The following is a 22,453-nucleotide window of genomic DNA, read 5'->3' on the forward strand; positions in this document are numbered from 1 at the left end:
AGCATTCCGAAGAGTCTGTTCTGTGATTTAGCTGTCTTGCCCATTAAAGGCTCTGTCCAAATGGTTATAAATCACCTCTATAGTACTGAATACGAGAAGGATTAACTCCAGAAAACTCTTCATGGTTAAACATACATTCAATATTTAAATATCATAAGTTATTAGTTTCATGTCCGTACTGATTATTACAGTTCACGATTATAGGTTTGAAGTCTCCTCTTAATCAATACTATTACAATATCAAGTATATGTACTTATATTTAAAAATAAATTACAATCACAGTTCCAGTTTTGATCCTGTAATGGATCATCTTGATGTGTTAGTACATCAATAACGCTAATGGTCAAAATAGCAAGAACATCAATTAAAACATTACCTAAGATTAATGTATACAGTCCTAGGTTATAATAATAATAATAATAATAATAATAATAATAATAATAATAATAATAATTGTTACAGAGTTATCCGTGGAAGGCAGAGGTGAAAGAAGGTGCGGGCTGGAATGGGTCTAACTACAAGTCTTAAAGATGAATTTAAAATTTAAAAAAAGGTTATATTTTCAACAGATAACAACATTTAACAATTTTCACTAGGTGAAATAACAAAGGAAATCAGGTACAATGCAACTTTACAAAAGAAAGCACAAGTTAAGGGGTCTTCACAAATTCTGGGCTACGAGCCCAAATTCGTCAATCCTTGAGCTCTCAGCTCACAACCACAAAATACTAAAGGGCAGAACGCCCCTAATTACATGGAGCACTAGCTCCCAGCAATCAAAATGTCACGCCTCCCCGAGGAACCTTTCAAAATACCAGAAAGAGCTGACCCGCTCTCAATCTTTCAAGCCTGTTAAGAGGCCATAAATGGACTTTACTACAAACTGCCCTCAAGGCACACTTATAAATAAACAGGGGTAACTTGTACCCACTCTACTGGGCCTAAAATGGAAAAATAATGGGTTACTTTAAATGGCCCTAAAAGCAAAAGGAATGGAGGCGTAAGTTAACTCTCCTAAATCCACTTTTTAAAAGCTAAGAGGCACTAGACCGATTACACAGGGGCTAATCCCAATCTATAGAGATGACTAGTATACAAAATAAATTTAACACATTAAGAAGGAAGAGAAAAACTGTTACGAGAACATAGTCACCTCAATTTCAAATGAAGGGGAGTTCAAGAGGGTAAAGCACTCTCTATCCCCGCTTTACAGTTAAAGAGATTTGTAGTTTTTACATAGACAGAAGAGGAATTTACATTTTAAAAGCGGTAGGTTACATATTAAAGGTTTCGAACCTTCCCCGAGAGTTAAACTGCTGAGCTAGCAAGAAATAAAGATGTTAAAAGGCCATTACCTTGTTGAAGATCTGCTGACTGAAGAACGAGGTGCTTCCCGCCCCCTGCTACATATTCACACACTGAGTTAGATGTTACACTAGTGGCACCGAGACAAGAAAATCAGCAGTTTTTATACTCTCGTGGAAAATTCGAGACCTTTCAGGAATGAGTAGACACTCCCCTCCAATTTTATTGGTAGACAAATAATTACACATGGAAATTCGAAGAAGAAAGCAATGATTGGAGGAAAATTAATTACAGACATTAGTGATTGGTTAAATTCAAAACAGGTGGAAAGAAAGGATTAATGTTGCCAACCCACAAACCACAGAACAAAATTTAGTAAAAACAAAACTCAGGAATACAAAATTTCTTCAGGAGAGTACATTCCATTACACCAGAGTGTATTACCATAGTTTTTGGTAGAGACATCTGTTGGAGAATGTCCACACTTCTTGATCCATAAAAAACAAAAGCAAATCAAAAACACTCAGTGACATCTTCTGATAACCTGTAGAATTAGTTCAGTTGTAAAGTTCAGAGCTTCTCCTGTAGAGGACTTTCAATTGGCGCAAGATTTGAACTTGCGTCGTAGAGGTGTACCGCCCGGTACAATAATAATAATAATAATAATAATAATAATAATAATAATAATAATAATAATAATAATAATAATAATAATAAATGACACCATGAATTAAAATAGTAATTTCATTAATTTGAAATATTGTTCTGCTTGGAATTCACATTATTCTTATTAAATAGTGACATAAAATAAAAGAAAGTGTAACCACTATTATTGGAGCATAGACTGTGCATGTGAACTCCAAGCAGAACTAATGAAACTAATGAAATTACTAAATTACCGTTTAAATTAATTGTGTGATTTATTTTTATTATTATTATTATTATTATTATTATTATTATTATTATTATTATTATTATCATTAATACCTAGGACTATATACATAAATCTTATGTAGAGTAATGTTTTAATTGATGTTCTTGCTATTTTGACGATTAGTGTTATTGATATACCAACAGCTGAAGATGATCCATAACGGGATCGAAACTGGTACTGTATTGTAATGTATTTTTAAATCTGAATACATATAATCAATATTATAATAGTATTGATTAGGAGGATGTCATCACCCAGTGGCTTATGTGATATCTCCGACCCCAGCATGAAACTGGCTGGCTTTAGTCTGCCCCGTGCTGTTTGGTCAACCCTGAACAGGATCCGATGTTGTGTCGGTAGGACTAGCGCAGCTTTACATCTGTGGGGATGGGTAGATTCTCCCTGCTGTGACTGTGGTGCTCAAGTGCAGTCTATCAAGCACATAGTTCAAGAGTGCCCCCTACGTGCATTTCCTGGCTCTGTGGAGGAATTTTTTGAAGTAACACCAGAAGTGATTACATGAATAAAAAATTTGGACATTAAAATATAAAAGTGAAGTTCTGATGCTGTCACCAACTTGTATATTTGTATATTTTGTATTATATTTGTATATTTTGATTGCCATGTACACATCATACGCTAATAATAATAATATTAATAATAATAATAATAATAATAATAATAATAATTAGGAGGAGACTTCAAACCTATAATCATGAACTGCAATATTTAAGTGTTGTGGTATATTTTGTCAGATTTATGCAGCCTATCATTGTAGGAAGTACAATAAATAACAAGGTATATTACTGACCTCTAATGACATATGCAGCAGAAACCTGGACAATGACTCAGAGGTGAGGGAAGAATACAGGCAGCTGAAATGAAATTTTTGAGGAGAATGGTACATAAGACAAGGAGGGATAGAGTGAGAAGTGAAGACATACGAAAAGAGCTAAATGTGCAAAAACTAAATGACAGATAGAGGTGGTTTGGACATGTCAAACAGATGATAGAAGAAAGACTGCCAAGACAAGTGTTGAGCCGTGACCTTGGATGGATTTGCTTAAGAGCCTGGATGACCTGAGACAGACAAATCGCACTGTACCACTTTGCAGTAACTGTCCTTTGTGTTTCTAGCACAACCCGAGGCAGGATGCCCCGTTTAGTGAAGAATATTGCAATCATCCTTTTCTTCACTGACCTTGACTTTTGCACAGTCACAGAAGTACCCTCATCTTCAAACAGCCACACCTTGTTCTGGGATTTTATTGGGACATCGTAATAATAAAGCCAAGTTTCATCACCTGTAATGATGCTATTGACGTTACGCGAAGTACCATTTTCAAACTGTTTTAGCATTTTTCGGCACCATTTCACTCTATGTGCCCTTTGTTCCTCTGAAAGTGAATGGGCCACACAAAGGGAACAAACCTTTCTAACATGAAGATGGTCATGTAGAATTGAATGAATAGCTGGTGCAGGGATGTGGAGGGTCTCTTCTACCTGTCAATATATCAACCGCCTCTCTTGCTTCAACATTTTCCTCACATCTTTAAAGTTTTCCTCAGTCACTGATTCAGACGGTCGCCCAGAGCGAGGATCGTTTTCAACCCCAAAATTTTCCCTCTGGAACTCTTTGTACCAGCGGAAAATTGTTGTGCATTGTTGACAGTCCTTCCCCAGCACAGGAGTCATTTCTTCCAGGCACTGGTCAACAGTTAATCCACGAGCAAAATTGTAGCGGATAATTGCGCGATATTGACCTTAAGACCACATTGATATCTTAACTTGCTTTCAGTCCCACTGCTTGGTAACAACTGGTGTGAAGGTCGCGCCTTGCTGTCTTATAGACCGGTTTTAACCCCTTTTCATCCCTCACCATAACAGGGGTGTCCAGCCAACCGTTTTTACGTATTGCAAAATTTTCCTCATGCCCTGTGTACTCTAGACATTACAAGGGCAAGCAAAGTTCTAAGATGGAACCAGTATCATGACAAAAGCCAGAAAAAGCCATAATGATTCTAAATGAGAAAAACTAGAAGTCTAAGGAATTTGGAAATGGTCACAAAACTTTTCATGTATGAATAGATCATAAATGATCGTCACCATAAGACCTATCTGTGTCGGTGCGACGTAAAGCCCCTAGCAAAAAAAAGAAAATAGACCATGAATGTTGATAACAATGAGGAGTTGGATTATGTGGTTTCTAGACATATGGTGAATGATGCAAACTGACTCTGATAAGAAATGATAGTTGTCAGTGCAGAACGTATTGCAGTCAAAAGTCGAGGGAGAGTCTCCCATTTGAGTATTCTTAACTTCTGTTTGTATTGCTCTCCTTTTCTTTAATTTTTTATTGATAATTGGTGATAAGGTGATTTTGTTACTGTGTGCCTATTCTTTATGATTTTAACAGGAGATATGTGATGGAATTGTTTTGTGCATGACTGTTGACTCATCAGTTGTTGCTGTAGAATACTTGTTATTAAAATGTCTTCATGTTATTTTTATTTTTTAACTATATAGTGTATAAAACTTCAGTAGTGTATAGTGTGTATTTTTTAAGTACAACTCATTTCTTTAGAGAAGCACAATTTGAAAACATTTTCTTTGGATTCTGCACACCTTAAATTAATTCTCCACCTAGTCACCACCATTATTAAGACAATTGTCATACCTGGGCACCAGTTGTTATATGCCCTCATCAAAGAATGGCACTGTCTGTGATGAAAGCCATGTCTTAACTCCTCTTTTGAGATCATCATCATCATCACCATCAAAACATATGCTACCAAGAAAGAAGGAAAAGATGGAAATCACTTGATGCTAAATCAGAACTGTGTATGCGTGTGCACCACCATTGTTCCCAACCAAATGATGTGATGAGATCCTGTGTGCGATTTGACATTGTCATGCAGCTCGATGAGTCCACTGGAAAGCATTGTACGTCTTTTTTTTTCTGAATCGCACAACACACATTTAATAGCTATCTTTGTTGATTGTTGTATTCTGAGGCAAGAATTCAATGAAGAAAATACCTTGTCTGTCCCAGAAAACTGTGCACATGATCTTTCCCAGCATCTCTTTGAATGTCTTTTTCACTGGTGACGATGAATGCATCCACTGCAAGGTTTGCTACTTTAACACTAGAAGAACTGAATCAGTAATTTTGATGGGTTAGTTCTTTCCTCGCTGCAATAAGTCCTACATATTGCATCATATCCAGCCAGACTCGTATGACCTTTAATCATTCTTAATGATATTAGTTTCCATAAAGCTTTAAACTTGTTGCTTTTGTGGAGATAGTAATTTAACTCATTAGCTAGAACGACCATCATCCATCATAATGACTGGTCATCATCATTTCCCTTTATCCAGCTGTAGCCAGGTAGGGGCAAATATGGTTCCTCTCCACTTTCTTTGGTCTCTCCATAATGACTGGTATAGAATAAATTTGTTAATCCTCTTAAATACTATTTCCTTACAAGTAATCGTGCTCGTATTGGTCGGTATTGACTATATAACTTGAGAAAAAATATAGAGAGATATTAACCACCTAATCAGTACACAATATAGCCTAAAAAGAATATTTATCTAACAAAAGTGGACATGTTTTGACTTTTGGAGCCATCATCACCACATACACTTAAATAAGATTAATAGCACATAAATAACCACATTAAAATAATGATGAAAGATGCTCTAGTGACCAGCAATATTTGTTTGCAAGAGATAAGAGTCGAAAATCAATGGCATATGGTGATTTGGTTCACTGTGATCAAAAAATACTAAGTTGTAGTGGAAGGTTGAAGAACGATGTTTTAATTTGGACCTTTATGGACCATCTCAGTTTGATGCAATGCTAAAATGTTGTTAAGAATGTGCATTGATAGACATTCTAGTTGAAACGGAAGTGTGACAGTTCAATCATTTGACGATGGTGAGGGTAATTTGTTACATTATTAACTGAACGTTATTGTCAACTGTCGGCTTCTTACTATGAGTGTTACAGCTGTAGGTTCAACATTATTTTTTATTAAATATGATTTTTATTGTCATTTTCGTTGTAACCGCTGGTCAGCCAACATAATTTTATAGCAGTCTTCACTTATTCATAACAGACTGTTGCTTTGTTCATTTTAATTTTAATAGAAGCCTTCTAATGTCAATATCACTAATATTTTCACCAATTGTATATTTCCTCACTCATTGTAATATCTTTAAAACCAACTTTATTACAAGTCTTTTATCATATGTTAATTTTAGTTCAAGTCTCTCTAAGGCTTTTTAAAAAGTTTTTATTTCATTTATATGTAAATCAAGTGCCTGATTCTATTTAAGGTTAAGATAATGGCTGATGATGCCTAAATACACGGTGAAACATGTACCATTTTAGTTAACATGCCAATGTAAATCAACTAAGACAAGACTTATTGTATTGATTAGGTTGTCATATTAATAAATTAACTTATTGTTATTATTCCAATCAAATATCATCAATACGGATCAAAAATGATATTTATCACATGTAACATACTACTTAATCGAGCAGCTCGTCTCCTTTCTCCCAAGTCTTCCCAGTCCAAACTTTGCAACATTTTTGTAACGCTACTCTTTTGTCGGAAATCACCCGGAACAAATAGAGCTGCTTTTCTTTGGATTTTTTCCAGTTCTTGAGTCAAGTAGTCCTAGTAAGGGTCCCATACACTGGAACCATACTCTAGTTGGGGTCTTACCAGAGACTTATATGCACTCTCCTTTACATCCTTACTACAACCCCTAAACACCATCATAACCATGTGCAGAGATCTGTACCCTTTATTTACAATCCCATTTATGTGATTACCCCAATGAAGATCTTTCCTTATATTAATACCTAGATACTTACATTGATCCCCAAAAGGAACTTTCACCACATCAACGCAGTAATTAAAACTGAGAGGACTTTTCCTATTTGTGAAACTCACAACCTGACTTTTAACCCCGTTTATCATCATACCAGTGCCCACCGTCCATCTCACAACACTATCGAGGTCACCCTGCAGCCGCTCACAATCTTGTAACTTATTTATTACTCTGCACAGAATAACGTCATCTGCAAACAGCCTTATCTCTGATTCCACTTCTTTACACATATCATTGATATATATAAGAAAACATACAGGTCCAATAATACTGCCTTGAGAAATTCCCCTCTTTAATTATTACAGGACCGGGCGAGTTGGCCGTGCGCGTAGAGGCACGCGGCTGTGAGCTTGCATCCGGGAGATAGTAGGTTCGAATCCCACTATCGGCAGCCCTGAAAATGGTTTTCCGTGGTTTCCCATTTTCACACCAGGCAAATGCTGGGGCTGTACCTTAATTAAGGCCACGGCCGCTTCCTTCCAATTCCTAGGCCTTTCCTATCCCATCGTCGCCATAAGACCTATCTGTGTCGGTGCGACGTAAAGCCCCTAGCAAAAAAAAAAATTATTACAGGGTCAGATAAAGCTTCACCTACTCTAATTCTCTGAGTTCTATTTTCTAGAAGTATAGCCACCCATTCAGTCACTCTTTTTTCTAGTCTAATAGCACTCATTTTTGCCAGTGGTCTTCCATGTTCTATCCTATCAGATGCCTTAGATAGGTCAATTGCAATACAGTCCATTTGGCCTCCTGAATTCAGGATATCTGCTATATCTTTCTGAAATCCTACAAGCTGAGCTTCAGTGGAATAACCTATTGACAGATCAGAAAAAACTAAATTAATATAAACCCAGGTTTACCCACCGCCAAAGCCTTCCCCAAGATGCACAAAACCGGCGTCCCCATTCACCCGATCATTAACTATAGACCGAATCCGTTATATAAAGCATCACAATCCATTCAAAGATTTTTAAGAAGGAACTATAATTTTTTGTCTAACAAATCCGTCAAAAACACTAAAAAATTGATCGATAAATTCAAGAAGATTAACATTCAATCCAATCATTCTCTCCAATCATTCAATATTGTAAACATGTATCCTAGCATACTAATCTCCAAAGTATACCCTATCATTCAAAACAATTTAAGCAAATACAGCGGCCTGAGTACAGTACATTACAAGTACAAGATTTCATGTCTATGCATGAATTAGTTATAAGCCACAATTATTTCACTTTCGATAATGCTATTTATCAACAAGAAGGATTGGCTATGGGATCGCCGGCCTCGGGGATCTTAGCTGAGATCTACTTGGATTTTTTGGAACACACTAAAATTGATAATAATAACTTTGATAACATCCTTTTCTGAGCAAGTATGTAGATGACACCATAGTAATTATGGGTGAGAGCATCACAGATGCTGCTACCACCCTCATTAATCTTAATAACATTAACTCGCATATAAAATTCACACTTGAATCCAAAATTGAACGGGAAATTAATTTTTTAGACTTAACTATTATTAGGCACCCAAGCTACTTAAGATAAAAGATTTTCAGAAAACCCCCCCAAACAGTTGCTACAATCCATCAATATTCTTCACACCCCCAAATTCACAAACGAGCAGTGTACAACAACAGGGTTTACTGAGCCTTCAATGTTCCAGTGTCTAAAAGAGACCACAAATATGAGTTGAACACCATTCGTAATATAGCTAAATCTAATGGATACAACAGTTTCTTTATTGAAAAAAACAATCAGTAAATATAAATATCGCCCCTCTACCACTTTGAAAAATGATAAACAAAACAACTCCTCCCTTTCTATCTTTACATTCAACGAACAAATTTACAAAGTCGCCAACATCTTTAAAAAGCATGATATAAAAGTAGTTTTCAAAACCAACAATAGGAATGCACAAGTCTTACATAATGCCACATCCATAAACAAGTTCAATAGTTTTCCAAAATCAGGAATATACAGGATTATTTGCAACAGTTGTAATTCTTATTAAGTCGGACAGACCGGGAGGAATTTTAATATAAGGTACTCGGAACATGTCCATGCCCTGAAGGCACAATAAATTTTCAGCTGTAGGATAGCATATGCCTGACTATAATCACAAATTCAGACATAAAACAAGATATAGAAATTCTCAAAATCATCGACTCCTCCTTAACACTACTGAAAGCTGCTTCATACATATAGATCAATATTTTAACCAGAATCATAATCTTAATGACATTTCAGAAAAGCCAACTACCCTATTTTACCTTCTAATTCCCATTTTTAGAAATGTCAAACCAACAAGTCATAATTCAGTTTTTCTTAATATTCACAGCACCTTTCTTCAGCATCCATCTCTTTTCCCACATGTTTTGGCCTCGCCTTAATCCCCCCCACTTTCCCCTCGACCCCTCTCCTTTCCCTGACCTTTGCCGGGCTGAGTGGCTCAGACGGTTAAGGCGCTGGCCTTCTAACCCCAACTTAGCAGGTTCGATCCTGGCTCAGTCCGGTGGTATTTGAAGGTGCTCAAATACGACAGCCCCGTGTCGGTAGGTTTACTGGCACGTTAAAGAACTCCTGCGGGACTAAATTCCGGCACCTCGGCGTCTCCGAAGACCTTAAAAAGTAGTTAGTGGGACGTAAAGCAAATAACATTATTATTATTACTTTCCCTGACCTCTCCCTTTGCCCCACCCTCTCGCCCTTTGCCCCGCTCCTTCCTTTTCCTTTGAATCTCACAACCGTTAGTATAAGGCATACAACAATACATCATGCACCATATGGAAATTCTAAGTTCCCATGGAGGGAATTAGATTCTTTTCCACCAATAGAGCATATCAAAAATCAGATCAAAAATTAGATGGAAGGCTTTTCCGGCGTTTGCTCTATTAACCAGCGTTTTCGCCGGAAAAGCCTTCCATCTAATTTTTGATCTGATTTTTGATATGCTCTATTGGTGGAAAAGAATCTAATTCCCTCCATGGGAACTTAGAATTTCCATTTGGAATTGCTAGGCGGGCATTAATTCCATTGTGGAGTTTTATCTCCCGTATGCAGTTACAGACTGTGCTTCATAAATAAGCTTCTGATAAGTTCACCTGCATACACCCCAGCGTCAGTGGGTAGGGTCTGACACATCCCACTCTGAAGAGTCTAGTATTAGACCTAAGACGAAACGCTGGTTAATAGAGCAAACGCCGGAAAAGCCTTCCATCTAATTTTTGATCTGAATCATGCACCATATGCCGCAACAAGAGGTAAATCTCATATAACCTATGCCATTTGACTAACACGCTCTTTCTCCCCTTCTATTCATTAATTTTATCTATTATTTATTCAGGTTAACTTCATGGACACCGCAATGAATTACGAATTTATACCAGCCACAAATTAAGAATGTGTCAGTTTTAACCATATCTTCATGAGGCATCCTGACTATGTCCAACAGCATTTCAGCATGATTTTAACAAGCACTACAGGAACATTTTATTTTGATGTGGAAACACCATCTAGCAATTCTGCGTCAGCTGGTGGTTATTTACAGTGGCATCCAGTGGCTTGCATACTGCTAACACCACTCAAGTACATTTGGTGATTGATAATCTGACTACAGAATCAGCATTTACCAGTTCCCGTTTTGCAATTGAAATTGTAATGATTAGCAGTGATGGAACTGACAGTTCTATGAATATCGATACAAGAAAGAGTCTGGATGATGAGCATACTCCAGATGCTAAGTATTTAGAGCCTAATTTATTTTTCAGATTTTACACTTAGTTGGCATCCCAGATTTTAATATCAATTGTGTGTTTTTACATTAGTTTTTATGACAATTGTTTGTTTTTACATTTGTTTAGTTATTAGATGTATTACATTAAGGCTGAAGATGGCCAGCCAAGGCCGAAACTGGTCCCTAGTTTAGTAATGTAATTCAATAATATTGCATATTATACTATTAACCATAGGATATTAATGTAATAATTATTCTTTTATCATGCTGTATCATTAACTGAAACAGTATTGAGTTACGCTATTATGTTTAATTATATTAAAATTTAAAATATAGGCTGACCTAATTTTCATGGTAAACTCCAAATTATCCCTGCCTTAATATCCTCATTATGATTATTTATCCTTTCATTAATTTTCTGTACAGAACAGAATAGTATAACCTTTTCTTCCAGTTTCGGATGACCAGTAACTGGGAAGAGGGCACTGTAAGAAGATACTCTAGTAAATAATATAGCATAATAGTGTTTTAATGAAATATCACCATACAGAAATAATTACAGGGTGACCCAAAAGTCCGTTAACATTTGACGAGGCAATACTTCACGGAATATTGGAAGTAGAGACGTAATGATTAACACAACATGGGGCTTTATCGACACCAGCAACGAGTGCACAAACAGGCCAACATGGCGCTGGCCAGTAACATATCAGTGATGCTGCATGAGACCCATGTATGACATAAAAAGAGCTGTTGTGATAGAGGGCATCAGATGCACCTTCAATCGTGGCATGACCGGGTGAGTTGGCCATGCGGGTAGAGGCTCGCAGCTGTGAGCTTGCATCCGGGAGATAGTGGGTTCGAATCCCACTGTCGGCAGCCCTGAAGATGGTGCCTGTGTCGGTGCGACATAAAGCAAATAGCAAAAAAAAAAAAAAAAAAAAAAAAAAATCATGGCATGTCATGCTTGGCCTACTCGGTCCCCCGACCTCAGTCAGTGTGAGTATTGGTTGTGGGGTTACCTGAAGTCACAAATCTACCGCGATCATCCAGTCTCATTAAGGTTGCTAAAACACAACATCCGATGGCAATTTCTCACCATACCTATGGATGCAGTACGGTGCTGTTCAAAACATTGTCCCTCAACTATAGATATTGTTCATGAATGACGGCCGACATGTTGAGCATGTGTTATAAAGAACATAATCTTTTCTAATAAACCTCGATATTTATGGTAATTATTGCTTGTGTATCGTATGAAGTGCCATCTGTTGATCATTTTGTGTACTTTATTTTGGGCTCAATAAAACCCCATGCCATGCCAATCATGTGTGTCAGTTATTACTCCTCTACCTCCTGTATTCCATGAAGTACTGCCTTGTCAAATGTTAGCGGACTTTTGGGTCACCTTGTATGTTTTTAACAGTAATTTTGATTTTTATAGTATGCATTTTGTGTGAAGTCCATGTATTATAAATCAGCCCTTAAAGCCACCCAGATAATCACTTGTCCCAGGACTGCCAATGGCGTGGTTCGAACCCACTGTTCCTGAGTCTGGGAGTAGCTTCAACACATTCTTGCCAGTGTCTAAACGTGTGGTGTCATACAAGAACAACACAATTTTTTATAACAGCACCTTTCCTCGCGAACGGTAATTTAAAAAGTCGCATATAGATATATTATCTCTTAATAGGAATGGGCTTGATAACTTTTAAGCGATTGATTGTAGTGTAGAGCGAGAGAAAGAGAAGGAACATTGGCTCAATTGGACAGCACCGCACTGACTACGCATGACCTTGAGATCTGCAATGTGTCCCGTATCATAATCCAATAATACCGGTATATAGCCTAGTGCACAACCCAGCTATCCCTAAACTTAAATACTGAGTTTTGCAAAATTTTGTTTAACCATTTAATCATAATGTAAAACAAATAAACATACAAATAAAACAGACAGACAAAAATTGAACTGAACCTCCTTTTGACTTTTATGCATCTAATCCAAGAGGCAAAAATTTGAACTGTACAGGCAAAATTATAAAAGAGAACAGAAGCTTTTCAAATGTGGTGTTACAGAAGAATGCTGAAGGTGAGATAGGTAGATATAATCACAAAGAGACACTGTATCAAATTGAGAGGAGATAGATTTGGCTGAATATGACGAGAAGAAGAGACAAAATGATAGGACACATCTTAAGACACCCAGGACTTATTCAGTTGGTTTTTGAGGGGAGTGTAGGCAGTAAGAATTGTAGGGGTGGTAAAAGGTATGAATATGACAATCAGATAAGAGTAGATATAGGATGTAGTAGTTACATAGAAATGAAAAGATTAGCACAGGATAGGGTGACATGGGAGAGCTGTATCAAACCAGTTCTATGGGCTGATGACTCAACACGTACATGTGGTACAGCAATCCCTTGCTTCCTCATTCAGGTAGCCACCATTGTACCATTGGAGTAATGGAATGTATTGCTCAATCAACAAGACTTTTGGTGAGCAGCCTTTCATCAAGGGCAAAGTTGTGGCCTTAATTACTCATCTTCTGTAATCTTGTGTGAATCTAGCACAAGTTTCATTTCCCTTCACTATTTTTATATGTTAAACAAATTAGATTGGCTAAATATTCTTCAACAGGCATTGTACTGTCTCTATTACTGATATCTGGAGATACCTGTATTAATTCTAATGTGGGTGCTTAAGAAATTTTATCAGTGTATCATCACAATATTGGGTATATGAAAATAAGATGAACAACATTGGTGTCATTTAATGTTTTCTCCTTCTGTGGGACATGATGCAAGTAATGGATAGGAACAAACAAGTGATGAATCAAGTCATATATAGAATGATAGGAACACGTAATAGAATAAACACAGTTACAGCTCAGATTGAAAGCTGGCTTCCTTTTTATCCTATGCTATCCACAGAACTTTTAGTGACAATTCGGCTCCCTAGTGCTGAATCGTAGACCTCGGTTGTTTTCGAGATAGGAATTAGCAACCTATGACACCAAAAATTAATAAATTATGTATCGTTGTTAGACATCTGGTGGTGTAAACTCAAAACTTCAAATATTGTTGTTGTTTATACAGCAAGACAAAGAAATATGGGTGTAAACTGAACTTTCAAAATGTATTGCAAGGCTAAGAAAAATCCAAGTACATCACTGCAACCCCTTGGAACTCCTACTCAGAAACAAACATCATGGGCTTTACACAGTGAGGGCAGAAAGATAATAGCAAAAGTAGCAGATTGCTTTCATTAAGAAAAAAAATGCAGTTGTTCTTTGCCCTCATTAATTTGATTGAACGAGCTGCCACATATATGGGAAAATTTGTTTCCACGATTAAGAGGATTACTTTTATTTTTTAACTGTTAGGCTCAAAGTCTGTTGAAACTAACTTCAAATAAATAAATGTATAAACTACCTGAAAGAGAAAACATGTGATAGCAGTGTTATACCTACAAAAGAAACAGCTTAATTAAAATAGAACAAAATGTTTCATCTTGAAAGAACATCATCAGATTCTATCAAATCACTCTTAAATATTTAGAAATAAATATTTATGTTTAAATATTTAGGAATTTGAAATCAGGAACTTATCTTAATGATGTCCTCTTTCGTCTCTACTCCAGCATGTATCATTAAGATAAATTCCAGATTTCAAGTTCCTAAGTACTTAAACAGAAATATTTATTTCTAAATATTTGAGTGTGATTGGATAGAATATGATGTTCTTTCAAGAACAAAACAGATAATTGTATTTTAATTACGGTGTTTCTTTTGCAGGTATAATACTGTTACCATAGGTTTTCTCTTTGAGGTAGTTTATAAATTTATTTACTCAAAGTTAGTTTCAGCAGACTGAAGAGCCTAACAGTTCGAGTTGAAACCAAAAAGAGATGGTTTCAGATATTACAAAATAAGGGGATTACAGCATTTTGTGTCTCTCACTCTGGTGAATCACCAGACTCCCCTGACAAAAAGAGGTAAGGCAGTCTTAACTATTTTATTATGATTGATATTACACTGCCTGACAAAAAAAAAAAAAAAAAAGTTAAGCACCAGGAGTGGTTGAAAGTGAATGAAACTACATATGCTGAAAGACCATGTTCCTTTATTGAACTGATTACAATATGGGATGAAAGAGACAAGGCTGTTGGCAGTTACAGGTGGAATGTTGGCGCCAGGTCAGTAGGAAGTTCGCGCGCGTGAACACGCACGCACACACCCTCTCCCCGGCCATAATGCATGCCCTTGTGCAGTTTTGGAATGGTGTCAGACAGCCTTTGGACCCTTTCCCGAGGCAAGTTCTTCCACAGTTGTTGCTGCCATACCTCCAGATCCCATAGGTTGGTACCGGGAGGGAGTCCCTTTTTAATATCGTCCCACAGATGTTCAGTGATGGAGAGGTCTGGGGATCTTGCTGGCCACAGGAGGAACTCAACATGCTCTAGGCAGTCCATAAGACACAAGTGCTGTATATGGTCATGCATTATCTTGTTGTAACACTGTCCCAGGGTGCTGTGCCATAAGGGGTAGGACATGCGGGCACTTAATGTCTGTGACATATCGCTGTTCTGTTAAAAGTCTGCTGAAGCACTATTACAGGTGACCTGAGCGCATATCCTATGGCTCCCCTCACCATGATGCCGGGGATTATGCCTGTGTGTATTTCCGCAATATGGACAGGATCTGTCCTCGACCCCGCCAAACCCGTACACGATGGTAATCGGAGGTTATGGAGAAGCGGGACTCATCACTGAACATGATGCGACGCTGGTTGTCCTCTGTCCATTCCTCCCGGGCAAGGCACCACTCCAAACGCAGACATTGGTCAGGGTGTCCACCCATATGGAAAACCTGGGAAACAGGGAAATGTCAGGAAATTTGATAAATAACTGGAAAACCTGGAAATGTCAGGGAATTCAGGAAAAATTCTGGAAATTCATTCTTCTGCCAGATCCATGTAATATAAACACATTTTTCAGTTTTTATAACATTACTCTAGGGCATGTCTTTTATGCCAGGAATAAATCATAATGAAAAGTTAATAAAGTGTGATCTCGAATGTGAAGTAACCAATAATATCAATAGCTATATGATAGATTGATTGAATTTTCAATGTTTTGATCTGCTTACTATTGAATATTCTGTGTTGTTGAGGAATGGTGAGCTTGATGAATTTGGCCTATATTGTGTTCTCAGTTTTTCTAATCTCTTAAATGCATGGCTTCCACAACAATATATGCATATAGACAAAATTCCACAACCCAACGGATGACTGTGTTTGTTTACTATGTAATGACTTGTGCGATAGTTATTTACCTTGTAAAATGTAAAAACAGACACAAAACACTGACTGAATGCAGAAAAGTGTGAAATTCTGTTAAACTTAATACTCATTCGAGTGCTCATGATCATTATTATTAAATGCGCTGACATAGGTAAGCCTTATGTAAATGTGTAGTGCATCGCAACACCATTTGGGCTGCGCCGCGTTGAGTTTCCAACCTATCTTTCGTGTGAGGGGTTCGGAAGTTTTGAGGCACGACTAGTAGCTTGTAATATCATGTGTAATTTTGTGAATACAGAACAAGATTTAAAATAGTGACATCACATTGTGAGATGAAGGTTACCGGGCAAGTTGGCCGTACGGTTAGGAGCGCGCAGCTGTGAGCTCGCATTCAGGAGATAGTGGGTTTGAATCCCACTGTTGGCAGCCCTGAAGATGGTTTTCCGTGGTTTCTCATTTTCATTCCAGGCAAATGCGGGGGCTGTACCTTAATTAAGACCACAGCTGCTTCCTTCCCATTCCTAGGACTTTCCTGTCCCATCGTCGCCATAAGACCTATCTGTGTCGGTGCGACGTAAAAAAAAAGGATGAAGGTTGTTTGTTGGTTAAGAGATTTTGAGTTTGTGAAGTATGTTTGGATGTATTTGGTCTTGATCCAGCCAATCCCAAGCTGCCATTCATATCGATTTATATCGGTTGAGTGCAATTTCGAAACCTAGCTGACAATTGTATTGTCTACATCACCATGCGGTTAAACTACCTCACTCTGTGTGTGTGGTATAGGTTTAATAGTGTTCATTGTAGATGGAATTGTATTTACACCCGTGTGTTGGTTAGTATATAGTTAGTCTATGTATCATACCTCAGTATAGTTCATGAAAGCCAAGTGGCAAGAATGTGACTTAGCAAAAATTGGCACCGTGGTCTCGATCAGCCATATACCTATTCTTGTTTGTGTCGGATATTGTTAGGAAGTGCATGCACTATCTTAGAAGGATTTGCGAATTTGTTTTCACTTGTGATTCGCGTGTGATTTTTGTAGTACGGTATTACATTTTACGAGGGCTGTGTGCAGCAGTTATATTGCATCAGCTGTTACTGAAGCAGTAGATTGCTGGCAGCATAGATAAGGCAATGCTCACAGGTTTTACGAACTGTCAATTTAGAAGAATGCTGTGCGGAATTTAGGACTATTTAAAAGATTTTTACAATATCCTTATCTTCTTTTTTCAGCTAACAATATCTTCATCAAAGCCAAGGAAAACTTTGTTTAATGAAAGGTGGCTGCTTGATGGTACTTTCAGAACATGGTTGAAATCTATGCCTCAAGACAAATTTTCACATATTGCATAATATTGTAATCTGCATAATATGTAAAACATCATTTACTGTTAGCAACATGGGGAACCAGGCATTAAAAAGTCACATGGCAGGAAAGATCATGCCAGTAGTGTCAAGTTCAGCCAGTTCTCATCATCCCTTTCAAGTTACTTTAAAAAGGAACATTCGAATAGTGAAATAACAAGAGACAAACTCAGTAGAGAATACCTGGCCGCGCACAAGTTGCCCTCTGCCTGCCACAGCTACCACAACAAACTTTATCACATATGACTCCACTTCTTCTTCCATTAAAGAAGGTTGTCTACAGAATTATCTTTCAAGAGAGCAAGTAACCAAAGCTGAGATTATATGGTGCATGCATACTGTCATGCAACACCATTCTTTACGTGCCAGTGAAGCTAGTGTACGTTTGTTTCCAGACTCTGAAACAACTCCGAAAGTTCAGCTGCACAGAACGAAAGTTGCGTATAGAATCACTCATGGTTTAGCTATTTCCATAAACAAGTTCTTGAGTAAGTGCTCACATTTCACCGTTGGGTTTGACGAGTCACTGAATAAAACTTCTCAGATGGATCAAATGGATCCTGCAGTTCATAGTTTCAATCCTGATACTAATGAAGTATGCACTTCTTATTTTGATTCCATGTTTCTTGGTCACACTACCTCCTCAGATTTGTTAAATGGTTTTTTTTGCAAGCACAGCAAGGACTCTATCTAAAAAAACTTACAAATTTCAATGGATGGTCCAAATGTTAATAAAAAGTTCCTTCAGAATTTTGGTAATTTATTAAATGATGATCTAGATCAGGGATGGCGAACCTATGCCACGCGTGTCACTAGGTGACACGCGAACAGGATTTCGGTGGCACGCCACATGAACATATTAAAGTTTTTATATACGTCTTGTGGTACAGACTATACAATATCACATGGTTCGTGTAGTCATAGTGTTTCACGTGTAAGAAATAAATATCGAAAACCTGGCCGTCAATCAGTCGGTGATTGAAGTTTGACGTGTGTGTGTAGCCAGTAGCGCGGAATTATTCGTTGTGTGTTACTGTTTATTGAATGTCGTTTGTATACGGACCTCACAAACATGTTTTCGGTGCCGAAAAAACAGAAACTAAAGTAGTAACCGGATTCTTCAAGAACAGTGGACAACGGAATTCAGAGTGATAGAAATAAGTAATAACTCTTTGTGTTGCCTGTGACTGAAAACCGCCGTGTCCCGCACATTTAATGTAGGCCAAAAGCACCATTTCCGGACGAATCATTTAAATGTTCGTTCCATGTCAAATGAAGAAAGAAGAGAGCTCGCTTCACAGAAAATCGAAGAATACACAAAGCAAACTATTTTTTTGTATCATCTTTCAGGCCAAGGAACAATATCAGTTCGTATGTTTCCATCTGTCTCACTGCATATTAGAGCATGGGAAGTCTTGAAAGAGACTTTCTTATCGACGTCCGATACATTAATTGAAGACTTTCCTAACAAACAGCAAATAATTAACAGAATTAAAGAAATGCCAGCCGGCCGAAATACTGTCAAGGGTAGAATAATAAGAATGAGTGAAAATGTATCGGAGCATTTGAAAGCTGATTCGGATAACTCCCAGATGTATTCAGTATGTCTTGATGAAAATACGTATGTGACCTTACAAGTAAGGACTGCTGTTTTGTCTGATTTCCTTGTGAAAATGTGATAAGGGCAGGGAGGAATTAGTAAAATTGTTGAGTTTACGAAATACGACAATAGGTAAGGATATAATGAAGGATGTGAAGCAAGAACTTGTATTAAAAATGGGCTTTGACTTGCAGAATAGCCTCAAGTATGGTGGGTATTCATAATGAGTTTGTGCAATTTCTTAAAGAAAACGTTAAACACCCTACAATGAACATTGTGAAGTCAACAGTTAGAATTCGTCTTGATTCAGACCTATGTGCTTCTTGTGGTTATTGAAGACAAGAAGTTATGAACCTAATATAAATGACATGGGTACTAAATGTGAGAACGATATTTCACTCGAAGTTCATTAGCAATATTAGTATTTTAATTGTTATATCTAATAATATTTAATGATGAGGTGTGTTACAATGGGAGCTTATTATATATTTTTACAAGTAATGTTAGGTGTTCTCGAAATATTTAAAAATACAACCACCAAACATGCAGTCAAATGTATTTACAAGATATATATTAAATAAGTAAATAAATTACTAAAAGAATAACTAACATATTATGAAACGTAATTGGGAATTAAGAAAGGAAGTCGTACGGGAGGTGGGGGGGGGGGGGTTATAGCCATTCCTTACAAGAAAATAACAAGTGGCACAGTAAACATTTGAGGATAATAAAACAGACTTAAAATGGCACACTAGCTGGAAAAGGTTCGCCATCCCTGATCTAGATGCTCCTATTTTGTTGAACATTGGATCTTGTGGCTTGTATCTGTGCACAATTCATATAAAATGGCAGTAAAAGAAATCCTAAAAGTTTCAGACAGATCTTCCATTTGCACCACTCCTTTATGAATCTTTTATTGATGATAAATGTCATGACAAGGTTTGTTAAGTCTGAGTTGCTGCAGTCTTCAGAAAATGTCCTAAAACGAATTTAGACAGTAAAGAAAATCTTCTGCCTGCACCTAAAATTGACATAGGTTCTGCTGCTAAAGCAGCACTTCATGGCACTCCTGGATTAAATGATAGAGATATGTTAGTGTTTCGCACAGATTGTCTAAGAGGAATGGTAGCTTTATGCCAGAAGTTACTGGAAAGGTCACCGCTGGCATATAAACTGACTAAATTAATTTCTTGTTTCGATCTAAGTGTAGCCAAGAAGCCTGTAAGCAACAGGCTGCTAAGGATAGCTTTAAATGCCTTTGTTGAAAACAAATGGATCTCGGGTAATGAAGCCGATCATGTACATAGGGGGTTCACTTCTGTTTGTGAGAATGATACTTTGAAAGAAGAAGTGAATTCTTTGACTTCTAAAGACGAGAGGTTAGATCGCTTTTGGCTTCACTGTTTTTCCAACAGTAAATTTGAAAACAGTAAAGTGGGCTTCATTTCTCAAAATGATACTAATATTGATTCATGAAAATGCTTCACTTGAACGTGGTTTTACTTTTAATAAAGAAATTATAGTCAAGAACATGCTACAAGTATCCCTTGTAGCACAAAGAATAATAGATGATGCTATCCCAAACTCTGGTGGAACTGAAAAGGTCTCCATTAATAAGAACATGCTCCATGCTGCAAGGAGTGCTCATGCTTTGTATGTTCAAAATCTAAAGGAGAAATGTGAAGCATTGGAAGTAGAAGATTCTTTGCAAATAATAATAATAATAATAATAATAATAATAATAATAATAATAATAATAAGAGAAAGGCCGCTTTGTTGCTGAAAGAATTAGAAGAAAAGAAGTGGAGGGTGAAGGCAGAAGCTCGACAGTCATTGGTGGCTATGAAGAAATTTCTTCGCTGAAGCAGTAATGGTAGTACATTTTTAAAAAAAACTTAAAGTGAATTTAATTAGACTAAATTAAACTTCCAAGTTTTGAAATTTAATATGCACATTAATTGCTTTTTTTAAAATGTATTTTAATATTACTGATACTTCCTTTATAATTTTGTTTTTTGTCATTTTATGTCAGGGAAAAAACTTGTTTTTATGTCTGGAAAACAGGGAAATGTCAGGAAATTTGAAAATCTGGATTTGGTGGACACCCTGTTGGTGTTCTCATGTCAATGGCAACCGATGCATAGGGTGGTGGGACCCCAATCCAGCGGAAGCGAGATGTCTAGACACTGTGCAGGAACTTGCAGGATGTTGTAGGATCTCCAGTACATGTTCGCGGATGGCGGGTGCCAAAGTTATGATCCTGCAATGCTTGGCGCACTATATGACGGTCCTCCCTCAGGGTGGTGTTTCTTGCCACTGTCAAAGGGTAGAGAAGGGTCCACTTATTCAATACCATTAGCTTGTATATTGTCTTATAAAACTGGGACTAGTTTCGACCCCATATATATTTGGTCTCTTCAGCCACGCTCCAGTTGGAAGACATACGCACACATGTAACTAATAATAAATTAAACAATCTGGTATGTCGCAATTTACAATCTTAATTCAAAACATTAATGAAGTCTGAACACCACATCCAAACTTGAAACTAAATCAACTGCAGTTTTGATGTGTCATTTAGTTTCAAGTTTGGATGTGTAAGACAATATACAAGCTAATGTTATTGAATAGGTGGATCCTTCTCTAGCCTTTAATAGTGATCAGTTGTCAATACGGACCAAACCTGCACGATGTGATTGGGTGCCCTCATGTACCCATTGAGTCCAATATAAGGCCACTGTGATATCTGAAGGGCTCATATGCCTGGCAATTGCACGATACGACCAACCAGCCTCATGCAGTCCCACAATGCAGCCTCTGTCGAATGCTGTCAGTTGGTGGGTAGGCTGTCTAACGCATGTGCAAGGCATCATGGGTGCTTCGTACTGTACATAGTCCTCTCTGCACGTCTTACATAACTGTCTGACTCACAGCAGTTAACTAGTAACAACTTAATAACAGGATGGTGACATCACCAATGCACTCTGGTGGGCATTCTACACATAAATCTAATCATTTACTCACACATGAATGGTATGCATGTACAGTATACCGAAATGTGATAATATTGGACCACTCCTTCTGGGTGCTTAACTTTTTTTGGCAGTTAGTGTATTATGCATAATAAAGAAAAAATGTCAATATATGACATACATAAATATATATGTAATAGAGGTTTGGAAAAATTGATATCAATCATATTATCGATTCAGTTCAAATTTCAGTTCAATTCAGTTGGCAGTACTACTGAAACTGTTGAAGCTCCCTCCTTGCCCCTCACCTTTGTAAAGCGCCGTGTCACTAAA

General features: G+C 37.3%; 1 protein-coding gene across 4 annotated transcripts in view; it reads left to right on the forward strand.

The window, feature by feature from the left end:
- Window positions 1-22,453, forward strand: part of LOC136857929 (transmembrane protein 245) — a 323,942-nt gene that overhangs the window by 162,494 nt on the left and 138,995 nt on the right. The window lies entirely within an intron of this gene.

Source organism: Anabrus simplex, chromosome 1 (assembly GCF_040414725.1).
Source record: "Anabrus simplex isolate iqAnaSimp1 chromosome 1, ASM4041472v1, whole genome shotgun sequence".
NCBI classification, from domain to species: Eukaryota; Metazoa; Arthropoda; class Insecta; order Orthoptera; family Tettigoniidae; genus Anabrus; species Anabrus simplex.